The sequence below is a fragment of the Perca fluviatilis genome, chromosome 10 (assembly GCF_010015445.1).
Source record: "Perca fluviatilis chromosome 10, GENO_Pfluv_1.0, whole genome shotgun sequence".
Classification (NCBI taxonomy): domain Eukaryota; kingdom Metazoa; phylum Chordata; class Actinopteri; order Perciformes; family Percidae; genus Perca; species Perca fluviatilis.
In genome coordinates this window covers 24,387,753-24,401,765 of record NC_053121.1, presented here as the reverse complement: position 1 = coordinate 24,401,765, position 14,013 = coordinate 24,387,753, and positions in this window count along the sequence as shown.

The following is a 14,013-nucleotide window of genomic DNA, read 5'->3' as shown; positions in this document are numbered from 1 at the left end:
CACCTAAGGACCAAAAAAAAACAACACACACACAATGGACAGGAAGGACTAGCGCTTCAAAGCTCACAGCTTGTGCATAACCAACTATCTCCCCCTGTCTATCTCTGTGTCTATTTTCACTTTATCTTTCTGTTAATATGGGCTTAACTGGCATGACTGTAAATGCACAATTGTGTCAAATTAATAATGTAAGAATCTATCAATGTAATGAAGAGAAAAAGAGAAACTATAGGCTACATGTATAGATGTATATACAGTACAGGCCAAAAGTTTGGCCATACCATCTCATTCAATGCGTTTTCTTTATTTTCATGACTATTTACATTGTAGATTCTCACTGAAGGCATCAAAACTATGAATGAACACATATGGAATTATGTACTTAACAAAAAAGTGTGAAATAACTGAAAACATGTCTTATATTTTAGATTCCTCAAAGTAGCCACCCTTTGCTTTTTTTGATTGCGCTGCAAACCCTTGGTGTTCTCTCAATGAGCTTCATGAGGTAGTCACCTGAAATGGTTTTACCTTCACAGGTGTGCCTTGTCAGGGTTAATTAGTGGATTTTTTCCCTTATTAATGAGGTTGGGACCAACAGGTGTGTTGTGCAGAAGTCAGGTTGATACACAGCCGACAGCCCTATTGGACAACTGTTAGAATTCATATTATGGCAAGAACCAATCAGCTAAGTACAGAGAAACGAGTGGCCATCATTACTTTAACAAATGAAGGTCAGTCAGTCCGTAAAATTGCGAAAACTTTGAATGTGTCCCCAAGTGCAGTCGCAAAAACCATCACATGAGGACTGCCCCAGGAAAAGAAGACCAAGAGTCACCTCTGCTGCTGAGGATAAGTTCATCCGAGTCACCAGATTTGAGATCTTTGGTTCCAACCGCTGTGTCTTTGTGCGACGTAGAAAAGGTGAACGGATGGATTCTACATGCCTGGTTCCCAGCGTGAAGCATGGAGGAGGAGGTGTGATGGTGTGGGGGTGCTTTGCTGGTGACACTGTTGGGGATTTATTCAAAATTGAAGGCATACTGAACCAGCATGGCTACCACAGCATCCTGCAGCGACATGCCATCCCATCCGGTTTGCGTTTAGTTGGACCATCATTTATTTTTCAACAGGACAATGACCCCAAACACACCTCCAGGCTGTGTAAGGGCTATTTGACCAAGAAGGAGAGTGATGGAGTGCTGCGCCAGATGACCTGGCCTCCACAGTCACCGCACCTGAACCCAATCGAGATGGTTTGGGGTGAGCTGGACCGCAGAGTGAAGGCAAAAGGGCCAACAAGTGCTAAGCATCTCTGGGAACTCCTTCAAGACTGTTGGAAAACCATTTCTGGTGACTACCTCTTAAAGCTCATCAAGAGAATGCCAAGAGTGTCCAAAGCAGTAATCAGAGCAACGGGTAGCTACTTTGAAGAAACCAGAATATACGAAATGTTTTCAGTTATTTCACACATTTTTGTTAAGTACATAATTCCACATGTGTTCATTCATAGTTTTGATGCCTTCAGTGAGAATCTACAATGTAAATAGTCATGAAAATAAATTAAACACATTGAATGAGAAGGTGTGTCCAAACTTTTGGCCTTTACTGTACACTACCGGTCAAAAGTTTTAGAACACCCCAATATTTATAGTTTTTTATTGAAATTTTAGCAGTTCAAGTCCAATAAATGAAATGGTACAAAGGTAAGTGGTGAACTGCCTGAGGTTAAAAAAAAAAAGTAAGGTTACCCAAAACTGAAAAAGAATGTACATTTCAGAATTTTACAAAGAGGCCTTTTTCAGGGAACAAGAAATAGGTAAACAATGTAAAGCTGTTCTGCAGCAATGGAGGTTGATCAAGCTTTGAAAGTTGGTGCTACCAATTCCCACAGGTGTTCCAACTTGTCTGGATTACTTACAACGCCCTCTGTTTGTATAAAAGTATTGTTGGAACACACTGTGGTACCGTACCCTCGTGAGCATTATATGAACAGTATTGTACTGCAGAAAGTAGTGTTTTGCTATAAAAATGGCGGGAAAAAGGCAATTAACAATGGAAGAGAGACAGACCATCATAACACTTAAGAATGTTGGTCTTTCCTACAGAGAAATTGCGAAGAAAGTCAAGGTGTCAGTGAGTACAGTATTCTTCACGATCAAAAGGCACTTAGAAACTGGGGGAAACTCTGACAGGAAGAGGTCTGGCAGACCCAAAGCCACAACAGAATCAGAAGACAAGTTTCTGAGAGTCAACAGCTTGCGTAATAGGTGGCTCACAGGACAACAGCTTCAAGCACAGCTTAATAGTGGTCGTAATAAGCAAGTCTCAGTTTCAACTGAAAAGAAAAGACTTCGAGCTGCAGGTTTGATAGGTCGAGTTGCAGCAGGAAAGCCATTGCTAAGACGTCAGAATAAGAAAAAGAGGCTTGCCTGGGCCAAGAAACACTGCCAATGGACTACTGAAGACTGGAAGAAGGTGCTATGGACTGATGAATCAAAATTTGAAATCTTCGGTTCATCATGCAGGATTTTTGTACGCCGTTGAGTAAGCGAAAGGATGGTTCCTCAGTGTGTTACATCAACTGTCAAACATGGAGGAGGAAGCATGATGGTCTGGGGCTGTTTTGCTGGATCCACGGTCGGTGATTTGTACAGAGTGAAAGGCACCTTGAACCAAAACGGCTACCACAGAATTTTGCAGTGCCATGCAGTACCCTCTGGTATGCGCCTAGTTGGTCAGGGGTTCATCCTACAGCAAGATAATGACCCAAAACATAAGTCCAAGCTATGCCAGAACTACCTTAGCAAAAAAGAACAAGATGGTAAGCTTAAAAACATGGTGGCCAGCACAGTCACCAGACTTAAACCCCATTGAGCTGGTTTGGGATGAACTGGACAGAAAAGTGAAAGCAAAGCAACCTACAAGTGCCAAACATTTATGGGAACTTCTGCAACAGAGTTGGGAAGAACTTTCTGAAGAATATTTGATTTCCATTGTAGAAAGAATGCCACGAGTGTGTTCAGCTGTTATATCTGCCAAAGGGGGCTACTTTGATGAGTCCAAAATTTAGAATACATTTTGGTTTATAAATTGATTCCATGATTTCTTTTTTAACTTAAATTGTTAATTTGTTCTATTCTTTCATTTCAGAGTACAATAAGACATTGAACTGCATGAATTTCAATAAAAACCTGGAAAAATTGGGGTTTGACCACCAAGGGTTGCCTGATAAATGAAAGAAAAAAAAGAAATTGCCCATTTTCATGTCAGCATTTGTTCCCCCGAAACACTCATTGATTCTCACATTAAGCAGACCTTTACACCAACATTGTTTCCAGTAGCTGCTCAGAGAGCTTATTGATTGTGGTGGACAGCCAGACACCACAGATGCATCCTCAATCACCAATAGCAAAATTAAAAATGTCCTTACGATAGCTGGCTATCTAATTCTAGTTTGAGTTTCAAGGAGGTTTGAGCATTACAAAGAAGAGAAAGAGAGAGAGAGAGAGAGAGAAACACAGAGAGAGAGAGAAAGAGAGAGAGAGAAACAGATTAGAGAGGCAGATAGATCCTTTAACCTCACATTACCATAATGAGGTGAATTTTGAAAATTAAACCATGTAAACCTATTCTGATATAACCTCTAAATACAATTATGAACCTGAAAATGAGCACAATATGAGCACTTTAACTCACCATATGCTAGGTACCTACCTGCCCAGCACCAAATGGCTGAGATAGTTGCTCAGTCAGTGTATGGTAAACACAGAAACTATCTAGCAAGCTAAAGAGCCAAATATTTTTTCTTAGTTGGAGGTGAAGGAGACAAAAAAAGGGCTAAAAGGTTAGTAAATGTTGAACTTACATTCGTTAAGTGGCTATAACAGGACTCCAAATTAATGCTAACGTAGCTTTGTGTCTGCTGCATATGAAGGTAGGCTGGAAATTGTCTGCTAGCATGTTAGCCATTTTGAAGTTTAAAATGTTGGGATTTTTGCCCACTAGGGAGCAGAAGAACTACATACAAGCTGATAATTACACAGCACTGATATACTGCCAAATAAAAATGTTATGGCTGATATAATTTATGTTAGCAAACAATTTTTTTTTCTTTTTGCTGCTCCCTAAAATTCACCTATACCAATATCTCGGTCCTTAGCCGTCTAACATAGATGCTTTTTCTTTCCTCACTCTCTCTCTGCTGTATTGTAGCTAACATTAGTTGCTCAGCACCAAATAGCAGACAAAGTAACTTTAGCCTAATGTCTGTGGGACGAAAAGGCTAGCATCTGGCAAGATAAAGACCCAGATCTCAGGTGTTGATTGAAACCAAAACAGAGCTATAGCTAACGTTAAATGGTGAGTAAATGTTAATCTTACATTTGTGAAGTGACCAGAAACATAACTCCAAATTAATGATAATGTTGCTCCATGACTGCCAGATATGAAAACATAGGCTATTGTTTGCTAACATGTTACTCATTTTAAAATGTTGTATTATTAAATTTTTGGCCACTTGGAAGATGAATATGGCTAGCAAGCAATTGTCTATTGGCTACTGCCTAAAATGTTCTGCTACGTCTTAGACCTGCTAAATGTTTTTTCTTTCTACATTGTCAGCCTGCTGTTTGATTAGCTGTCAGCTTGTTTTAATGTTTTCTACACTCTGCTGGCCAAAACAAGAAGGGTTTTGTTAAAGAAATACTTCACCCTTAAAATGATAATTTGTAGGCTATATCTATTACTCAACCCCATGATACCTTAAATTCTTGTAGACAAAATGTTGTTTCTCACATGCCCTCGCGGTGAACGAAGAATCCAAAAACTTCTTCTTGATTAATTGTGGCCCCCTATTACTTCCAATTTTTCATTCACCTTGGAAGCATGCAAGCAAAATAATTTCTTCAAGAAATTAAGGTAACACAAGGTGAGTAATTAATATACAAGTGGTGATTTGGAGAGTGAAGTATTCCTTTAAGTTTAGCTGAGTGACAGATTCTTATTCACTTCCACAACCACTAACCATCTTAGTCCCTCTGCTTATGTCAGCAATGCAGCTGTTGGCATAAACTGTCAGGAAAACCACACTACCATATCCCCAGATAACAACACAAAGCATTGTTGCAGGTAAGAAAGGACCTCAACTCCTTTCTGTGTCTCTATTAGTATGTGTGAGTATCAGCCATTGTTGATAGACCAAAAGCACAACATAAATACAATATGACAATAAAAATGAGAGCAAACATAACATTGATTAAACAAATAATTATCAATAATAGTCTAATTGGAATACTGTATACATACTGTACATGTATACATGCTCAGGGTTACTTTTAGATTTCATATGCAGACACACACACACACACACACACACACACACACACACACACACACACACACACACACACACACAGTATATATACTGCATTCTTTACATTGAATTTACAGTATCATTAGACAGCTCTTTTCTCTTCAGTAGAAAGAAAAAACAAAAACACACTGCGTATCCCTCATGTGTCTTACGTAAAAATGCAATGTATTTTTTCACTTTGCAACCATGTTTTATAATCAACTTTACAAATTTGTACTGTATTATAAGATAGATTGAATGATGTAAGTAAAAATGTTATGATTGTGTTAAATTACTATTTCTTTTTCTGATAGCATGAGAAGTCCTGCATGCCTTTCCAGTTAGGCCCCACATGGCTGTGTCAAATTGACGAGATGAGCTAATGGTTGTGTTGGTCTGTCTTCAACAGTGAAATTAAAGCTAATTTCCTGAAACCAGGATTGTTTTTGAAATGCCATTTCTTGTTTCAATTAATACATGTCTGTATTTATTGATAATCTCTGTCTGACACACATATAAAGAGTGTTTGATATTTTACATTTAAGAGATTGTAAGGAAAATAAAGGTCTTATGACAGAACCAGTTTCTTGTTGCCATAGGAACTGTTTTACTCCTTTACAAAGATCATGTCTTGGTGTCTCCATCACGGTAATTTCAACAACTTTCCTCACTGATGCAAAAAACAGATGTCTGCTTAGCGGTACATAATTACAAATACACAGCAAAGCCCAACAAGTTATATTAAAATCAACACTGACATATAGTTTTATATAGTAGTTTTATACTTTTAACAGATAATGTCACGAAAGAAGTTCACCAAAAGAAACTCAGAGAAACATTAGTGCCTCACAGCAAAGGCTCAACATCATCACTGTGTGCCCACACATACTAATATATTTGTTAATGCTTTGAATTGACTGTAGAAAATGAGGTGAATAAAACAATAGTAGGATTTATTAATACATATAGCAAATCCTAATATTTTGTGTTGTGGATTTAGTGTGTATTTTTGTTTATCAGATATGGCAGTGCCAGCAAACCAAACCAAAGTCCCTCTCCTACATGCACCTTAATAAATGCATAAATGCTGTGGTAATTTTCAATGTTGGCATACTATGAGACGAGGAGTTTATCCAAGCTGCATTGCTCATCTACCAGCCCCCACCTGGTAAGATACATCTTTTACTATAGCGCTCGTGGAAACAAAATTATCAACCTTCCTGGATATGATGTGATACAATGACGTTCTTAGCTATGACTGTTTTAAGTAAGCATTAAGGTGATTAGAGGTGATTACTTGATGGTGTTTTAAGCCCCCAACGTCTCCTTCCAGGCAGCGTTGCGACCGTTGACTTCAAGGCACCTAACCCTAACCTTAACCCTAACCCTAACCATTGCCTAATCCTAGTGCCTTCAAGGCAGCGCTGCCTGGAAGGAGACGTTGGGGGCTTAAAACACCGATAAACGTGATTAGAGCCATTAGTGGCAATACGGTTGCTGATTAGTGTTACTAAAAATCATGCTAAAAATAAAAATGGGGACCATGTTTAAAGAATCCTATACTCTTTTCAAGGTATTTCTACAATACATAATATATTTTAATAATTCAGCTAGAGGGATAAACATTTATAAATATTACTAAATTCATCTAGGCTGTTTCAGAATTCATATACTTTATTTTCAATCTTTCTGCTGTTTTCCAATAGTGCTCCCACCCATAATGAGTTAAAATGGACATGTCATGTGGTAACAGAAATGAGACCTATGTGCTTAATCAACAAAAAATATATTATCTCATGAGTGTTGCTCAGGAAATAGTCTGAGACATTCTTCTGTCGCTCTTATTCAGAGCTCAATAGAGGATAAATACAGGTCTGGTTGAATACAGGAATGTGCTCAATTAACATACTCTTTAGAAATGGAGGGAACATTACACTTGTTTTCTTGTGTAATTGAAATTAAGAGACTCTTCTTAACATTATAGCTTATGCAATGCAACGTGTTTTTGTGAGCGTAAGGAATGTCGTTATGTTCTTTCTCTGGTCAAGAATACAGGGATAGAAGTGTGTGAGGCATGGGGACACGTAAAAAACAAAACACGTGCACACACACACACACGTGCGCGCGCGCACACACACGTATGATAAAGCATGGTTGTAGTAGGCAACTGCAAAGAGAAATCTCTGTAAACAAACATGACAAAAAGATTGAGAGCAACCATCACAGCACTGCTCTCTAAAGGGAGCCTTTCATTTTATTGCACAATAGCAGTTGTCTCCGAAGCCCAAACAGTTTAGAAGTAATTACTAGTGTTTTCCCCAAAAGGTGATTACTTTGCCACACTTGGCAGCCATTGTCACCGGCCGGGCACCACACTCATCAGCCCTACAAAGGGGAGAAGTGCTCGATTGATGATGAGCCCTCTGTGGCTCTGTGGGGAGAATTTAAAAGTACTTGTATGAGGCTCTTTCAGGAGATTAACTTGCAATAAGGGCTACCTGCCATAGACACATTCCCTGTATTCATGGTGCCGGCACAAAGACTTTTTTAAGAGGGGCACAGCTGCATGAAAGCAAATGGTGAATGGGGATAATAGTCACAAAAGACAACAAACCTCAAGTGTAAAGAAATAAAGTGTTTTTTTAAGATGGGAGGCTTCCATTCAAAGCCAGACCATTCCTTCTTTTGACCATTGAAGATCCGGCCACTCCACCACCTAAGGCCTCAATCTAATTATTTTAAGACAAGACATGTTATGGTGCAAAGTGGCAAAGAGAGAGCACTCCGGACCAAAGTGCACTTTAATTTAATCATTCTATTGGACAGATTCCCCCTTCAAATGGACGTCACACACCAGTAGACTGGCACAATCGGGAGGCTCCTGGCAAGGCCTCGGGCTCTTTTAGCTGAGGTTAATAACAGAAATCACATCCACTTGTAGATATGGGTAAATGCATAAGTAGGTATGAGTAGATGTCTTATTTCCTGGTATTTTGCAAAAGAATACAACTGTGTAAGAACGTTTGGGTTTATATTTTTAATCTGGAAATTGTAGAAATCTTCAAAGGCAGATTAAAGCGCAGCCACAGGGGCCCAGATCCGATTCCATTCATTAAGCAAAACGAGAGAGAGAGAGAGAGAGAGAGAGAGAGAGAAAGAGAGAGGGAGAGAGAGAGACACACACACACACACACAGAAAGAGTGAGAGACTGCATGTGTCCTTGCTTGTCTAAATGTGAAAATTGCTCATGCCATTATTTCAGACGAGAAAGTGGGAACTGAATGGATTTGCTTTAATATAACAGACATGGGATACCACATACAGAGAGACAGAGGGGGGGCCAGACTTCTTTGCTTTTGCTCACACAGTGGAAAGACCCTGACAGGTGTGCTTTTGTATGCATATGTCTATGCGAGGGTGAGGCAGATTGTGTGTGCGTGTGTGTGCACGTGCACTTGCGGACGTGAATAAACACAGACGTGAGGTGTGTATGTGTGTGCGTTTGTGAGCGTAAAGCCTGCCACTCCCTGATGAAGAGACTTCTTCTTGGTATGGTCTAATAGCAGGCCAGGATTCAGCGCTGACCTTCATCAGACTCAGACTAACTGATCCTGAGAGAGAGGAAGAGAGAGAGAGAGATATGAAGTGTGAGCATGTGTGCAGTAAAAAGTTGGTGGTTGCCGATGGATAAAATAGCATTTAAGTTGCACTTAAAGTAAGTTATTTAATTCTTATCACTATTTCAGCGGCTTGTCTCGTCTGGATTAGTTCCAAACTGTGCGAGAAAGTCGTCAATTCCCACCTTGCGTCTCGGATATTTGGTAAGAAAACTTTAATTGTCTTTAAATGTTTAAAATTATTAAAAACATTTTTTTTAACTATAATATAATATAGGGCGAGCTATATCTAAAATGTATGTGTGATGCCAGGTCCTGCAATTATAAAAATGTCTGTCTCGCCGAACATCCCTGTATGCCAGCTCACGCCTCCTCAAAAACTTGGAAGTGATGAAGCATCAGCTCTTCAATTCTGACGCCAATGCCACAGTCAACGGGGTGAATGCCACTTGAAGGTCAGAGGTCACTTCACCCAATTTAGTGATCAGGGATCAGAGATCAGGAAGTAATCCAAAGGCTGACTCTGGATAACCACTTTGTTGATGGCCTATTGTTAGAAATGTTAGGCATACGTAATATGTTTACAAGTTCACATTTTGTCTATATAACTAAGATACATTGCTCAAGACAATGGAAAACAAAGTTTTCTGGATAGGCTCTGCTTTTATTATGGCAGCTGGAGACTGATACAGTTTTATATTTGACCACTAGATGTCAGGATTTGCCTAGTAACGGTGCACTACCCACCCCCACCCACCACCCTTCACCAACACCTGAGGGGGAAACTTGTGAGTAGCCTACACATGGTGTGACAGCTTCCCCAGGAAGCTCGGATGACATTTGCCTCACTTAATGACACAAGCTAATTAATCATTAGTTGTCCCAGAGGTATTGCTGTTTGAGAGGCTTTGTCGTGCCTCTCCCCAGTAGGGGGTCCCAGCCTCAACATGTTATGTATGCATAACTGCCTCATCCCACGCTACAACATCTTAATTCTCACCCGTTTAGCTAGTTTGACTGAACTACACTCGCTTTTTTTTCAAGCCTTCATCTCGGATAAAGTATAATCTGCTGAGAGATAGATCACCTTAATTTTTTCTCAGCCTCTTGCATGTGGCATAGTGGGCCATGGAGTCTTTTTCCCTATCTAAGGTAGGGCTAGGCAAGTGTTGTAATTGTCTGCAGTAGTGAAGAGGAGAGATTGTATTGATGGTTGATTGGGCAGACAAGGGGATGGGGGGTTTAGATTAGCTGCATCAACGGTTTTAACCACATCACTTTATCAAGGCCCAATGGACACTTTCATAGTCGTCAAATGAATGCAGGATTAGTACGAGTAGTATTCCTATATTTTTATATGATCGTTCTTCGTTGCCCTTGTTCTCAAAGCTGGTGGTGGTTTGTCAATGTCTATGGTCAAAAGTTGGAAATGTTTTATTGTGGCACTGCTTGAGCAAACCTACGGTGATAGAATTTTTGAAATTTGAGTGAATGTGTATATGAACCCAAGCTAACAGGGCCATGTGGGTTATACGTAATTATCTCTCATGGGGTGAAAGCCTCTCTTGCTAGGCTTTGAGTCCAACAAGGATGTGCGAAAAGCCTTTGTGAAATATGGAGAAAATGAAATCTGCCCCCTCTATGTGTTTCTGCCCCCTCAGCATCATTACTGCCCCCCACCTACCGGGTCTCAGGCTGGTTTTGGACAGACCAAGCCTGTTCGTCACGTACTGGGGCTCCAGGTGATGCACTCAGGTTCCCCCTTTCAACCAACGGAGAGGAGTTTGGGGTGGTGCATATGTGCACGGGGCCATAGGGGGCACTCGCTGATGAGGGCCTGGGCTGCAGGAGGGCTTTGAAAAATGTTAGAGGTTTTGGGATGAGAGTCAAGGTCCCCCTGGGATACCGTGACCCCTGACACCTGCTTGCTGGCCCTTGTGCTTTGTTCTGTGACCTGAGAATGGTGCGTACATGTGTAGAGATACTGGCCAGTTTACAGCTAATCCAAAAGTTTTATGTGAACACACGTTGCAGTAGTAAATCACCAAATGAGTGCTGCACACTTTAGCACCGATATATATGTCCACTCTATAGCGGCATTATTACTGTATTTTATTGTGCACATTGTTACAATGTTCCTCTGTATTTGAATATAACATTTACTGTTATTCACTGCCATCTGCCTAATGACAGCCATTACAAAAAAGGAGTAGCAACATGTTTCGATCCTCTCTTTCAGTTCCATTTGTAATTTATTTTCTCGTAATATTTTCACGCATAGTTGAATTATTCCATTTCATGGGAGTGCCTACTTATTGATATGCAAAGGCGTACGGGCTGAGGCTTTAGCGCCCCTGCTCTGCCAGGTGCCATTTAATATCACTTGGATATACAAAAGATCCTTCATTTCCACTCTAATCACGGGCAAGGTTTCACTCTGCCATGAACAGCAATAGTAATTCTGCTGGTTTAGAGCAAACACAGGCCCTTTTACTGCGATGAAGACATAAAGTAAACTTGAGTTCCGATCCATAGTAGCGAGAAAGAAGTCTTTAAAACAAACACAGGTCCCACAGTAAACCCAACCTCCAAAGATGAGGTGCATTTACATGCTTTTATAATGACACTATGTCACCTTGATGATGCTCTACATGATTTAGTTTACTCTGTAAAAATGAAGCCTGCTAAAGAAAATCTTTGTGCAAGACATCTAAGCCTTGACCTTGTGGATACAGACGCAGCCCTAGCAGGAAGCTTTTGGACATGACACATGAAGAGACAACAAGAACGTACTGTTCTCTGGCGATAGAAGTATCTGCTGAACCTTTAAGATGCAAAGATGGATCTGCCGCCATGTTTGCCTTCGTCTCTGTCGCGGAAATCACCGGGGCGTGTCCCTCCTTTGGGAACCCCATCTGCAGGCCTAAAGTGATGGCACCACCCTTTCCTCCACACCCATCACCATTCACTGTCAGTAAGACAAACAAACACATGCAAAAACCCACCTGCACGCACTGTACAGGGAGCTGGCTGTGCAAATGTACCTGACAGTGGCAGTGTTTGTGCCCTGGAACATATTTAACAATGCACACTCGACACCCGTACCATCTCAGCAGGAGGCCACAGGAAACAGATGAGGACTAGTCAGGTTAATCAGGAAAACTACAGCCTACCTATACTTGCCATGCACTGTGCGCACCCTGCCAACCTCTGGGCTTATTAACAATGAATCAATGTAATTTTCTGTAGAAAGCAGTGTTCACACTTGAAAGAGTCTATACCATGAAGCTGATGGCGGAGTGAAAAAGGGGAGGGTGTATCACTTGTCGCTCGGTGCAGATTCCACCCTTCTTGATTTCTAATGGGAAAAGCCAGCCTTCCTGCATCCATCAAGCTCTGCGCATGAAATTACCCTTTCCGAGGCAGCAAGTTGTGGATTTGTACCAGGACCTTTAAAGATAACTTATTTACTCATTTATTTATTGTGCATCAAAGTAAAGCAAACTTTTCTGCTCACCCCCCTTTGCAGCTGAAGCTTTACAGCCCTTTCATGGTGTCAGGGGCGGGGCTAAGCATTGCATGTGATTCTCTATCTCCAGGAACCCCGCAATTACATCTGGCACAACTCTACATGAAGTAACGCTTTGTGCATCGCGGCTTTGAAGAGCCGTGGTCCTCTATAAGTTTGCTTTTTGTCTCCCCTCTGTTGTACAGCCCCCCTCCCCCCCCCCGCCCCACTATCACCCCCATCCCCCAGCTCGGGACAGAAGACAGAATGTGATGTGTCGTCTCCCTCCCCACACAAAGCCCCAGTGCATTGGACACACCTTGGACATCACAAAGGATGAAAAGCACGACGAGGCTTGGACACGCAGGACCACGCTGCCAAGCCCGATAAAGACGCTTCAAAAGTCGAGCAGCAAACAGTGGCCTTCTTCTCTTCTGCTCTCTTCTTTTTCTTCCCAGGACCTTGCAGTGACAGAGAGAAAAAAAAGACAGAAAGGGAGGCTGACTGAGTAAAAAGATATTTTTGTCTTCTGTGTTTTTACTCACATGAGACTTATGGATGTGATTTTGGGTAATGTTGTGTCTACAGCAAAGTAGTCAGTTTAAATGTGCGTGTAAACATCTAGATTAACATTTGTATGTCTGCTTTTGGTATAAGTACAGGATTAACCAAAAACATCCCAGCTTTGAAGCAGAAGGCCCATAAATAAACTCTGCTGCCCCATCTCCAATCCCCTTGTCTCTTCAGCCGTCTGCTCACAGTGGCAAGCCACAGCTAGACTGAAACCTGCCATTTAAGCTGGAAATGGACGCCATTTTACCTCTTGTCTAGAATAAGTCACTCTTTGTGTTTTTACACCAAATTTGCTTATATGGCAATCATTTTCATGTCTAGGCATTAGTTTACTTTATTGACTTAAACTGAGTTTTTTTTCCCACAAGAAATGGCCGTTTTTTTTTTAAATTTAAGACAAGCAAGAGAGAACCACATGTCGCTGTACATTACTTTTTCTTCCCCTTCATTTTTGTCCCCTTGTTAGTACACAAAATTGTCCAGGCTTCATAAAACATGACTTTTCACCGGTAACTCCCTCCTCCTTCCTCATGCCCGTCTCTCTCTCTCTCTCTCTCCCTCATTCCCTCATTCCCTCATTCCCTCATTGAAACAGATGGCGTTTTATGCTGGGCACAATCAGGACTATTCAGCGTCAGGCAAGGCATGCCCTCCCCACCTGCGCTCAGCCCAATCACAACCTAATGAACACATTGGGAACAGTCTGTTCCAAATTACTCCCAGTTGGAGTCAGGGCCACAGGTAAACCCACCCCCCCTGCCATCACACTCTGCCCCTTCCCCTCCACCTCACCTCCTTCGCAACAGTCTCCCTGCCCGCCCGCCCAGATTGATATTGACTCCAGCGTTTAGACCCTCAACTCTGACTCTTAATCAAATCAAGATTCATATCTCTGTGCTGTCAGCATTCCAACACAGCTCAGAGGGGCTGCGTGTGCAGCGACAAGCATATAAGTTACACGTGG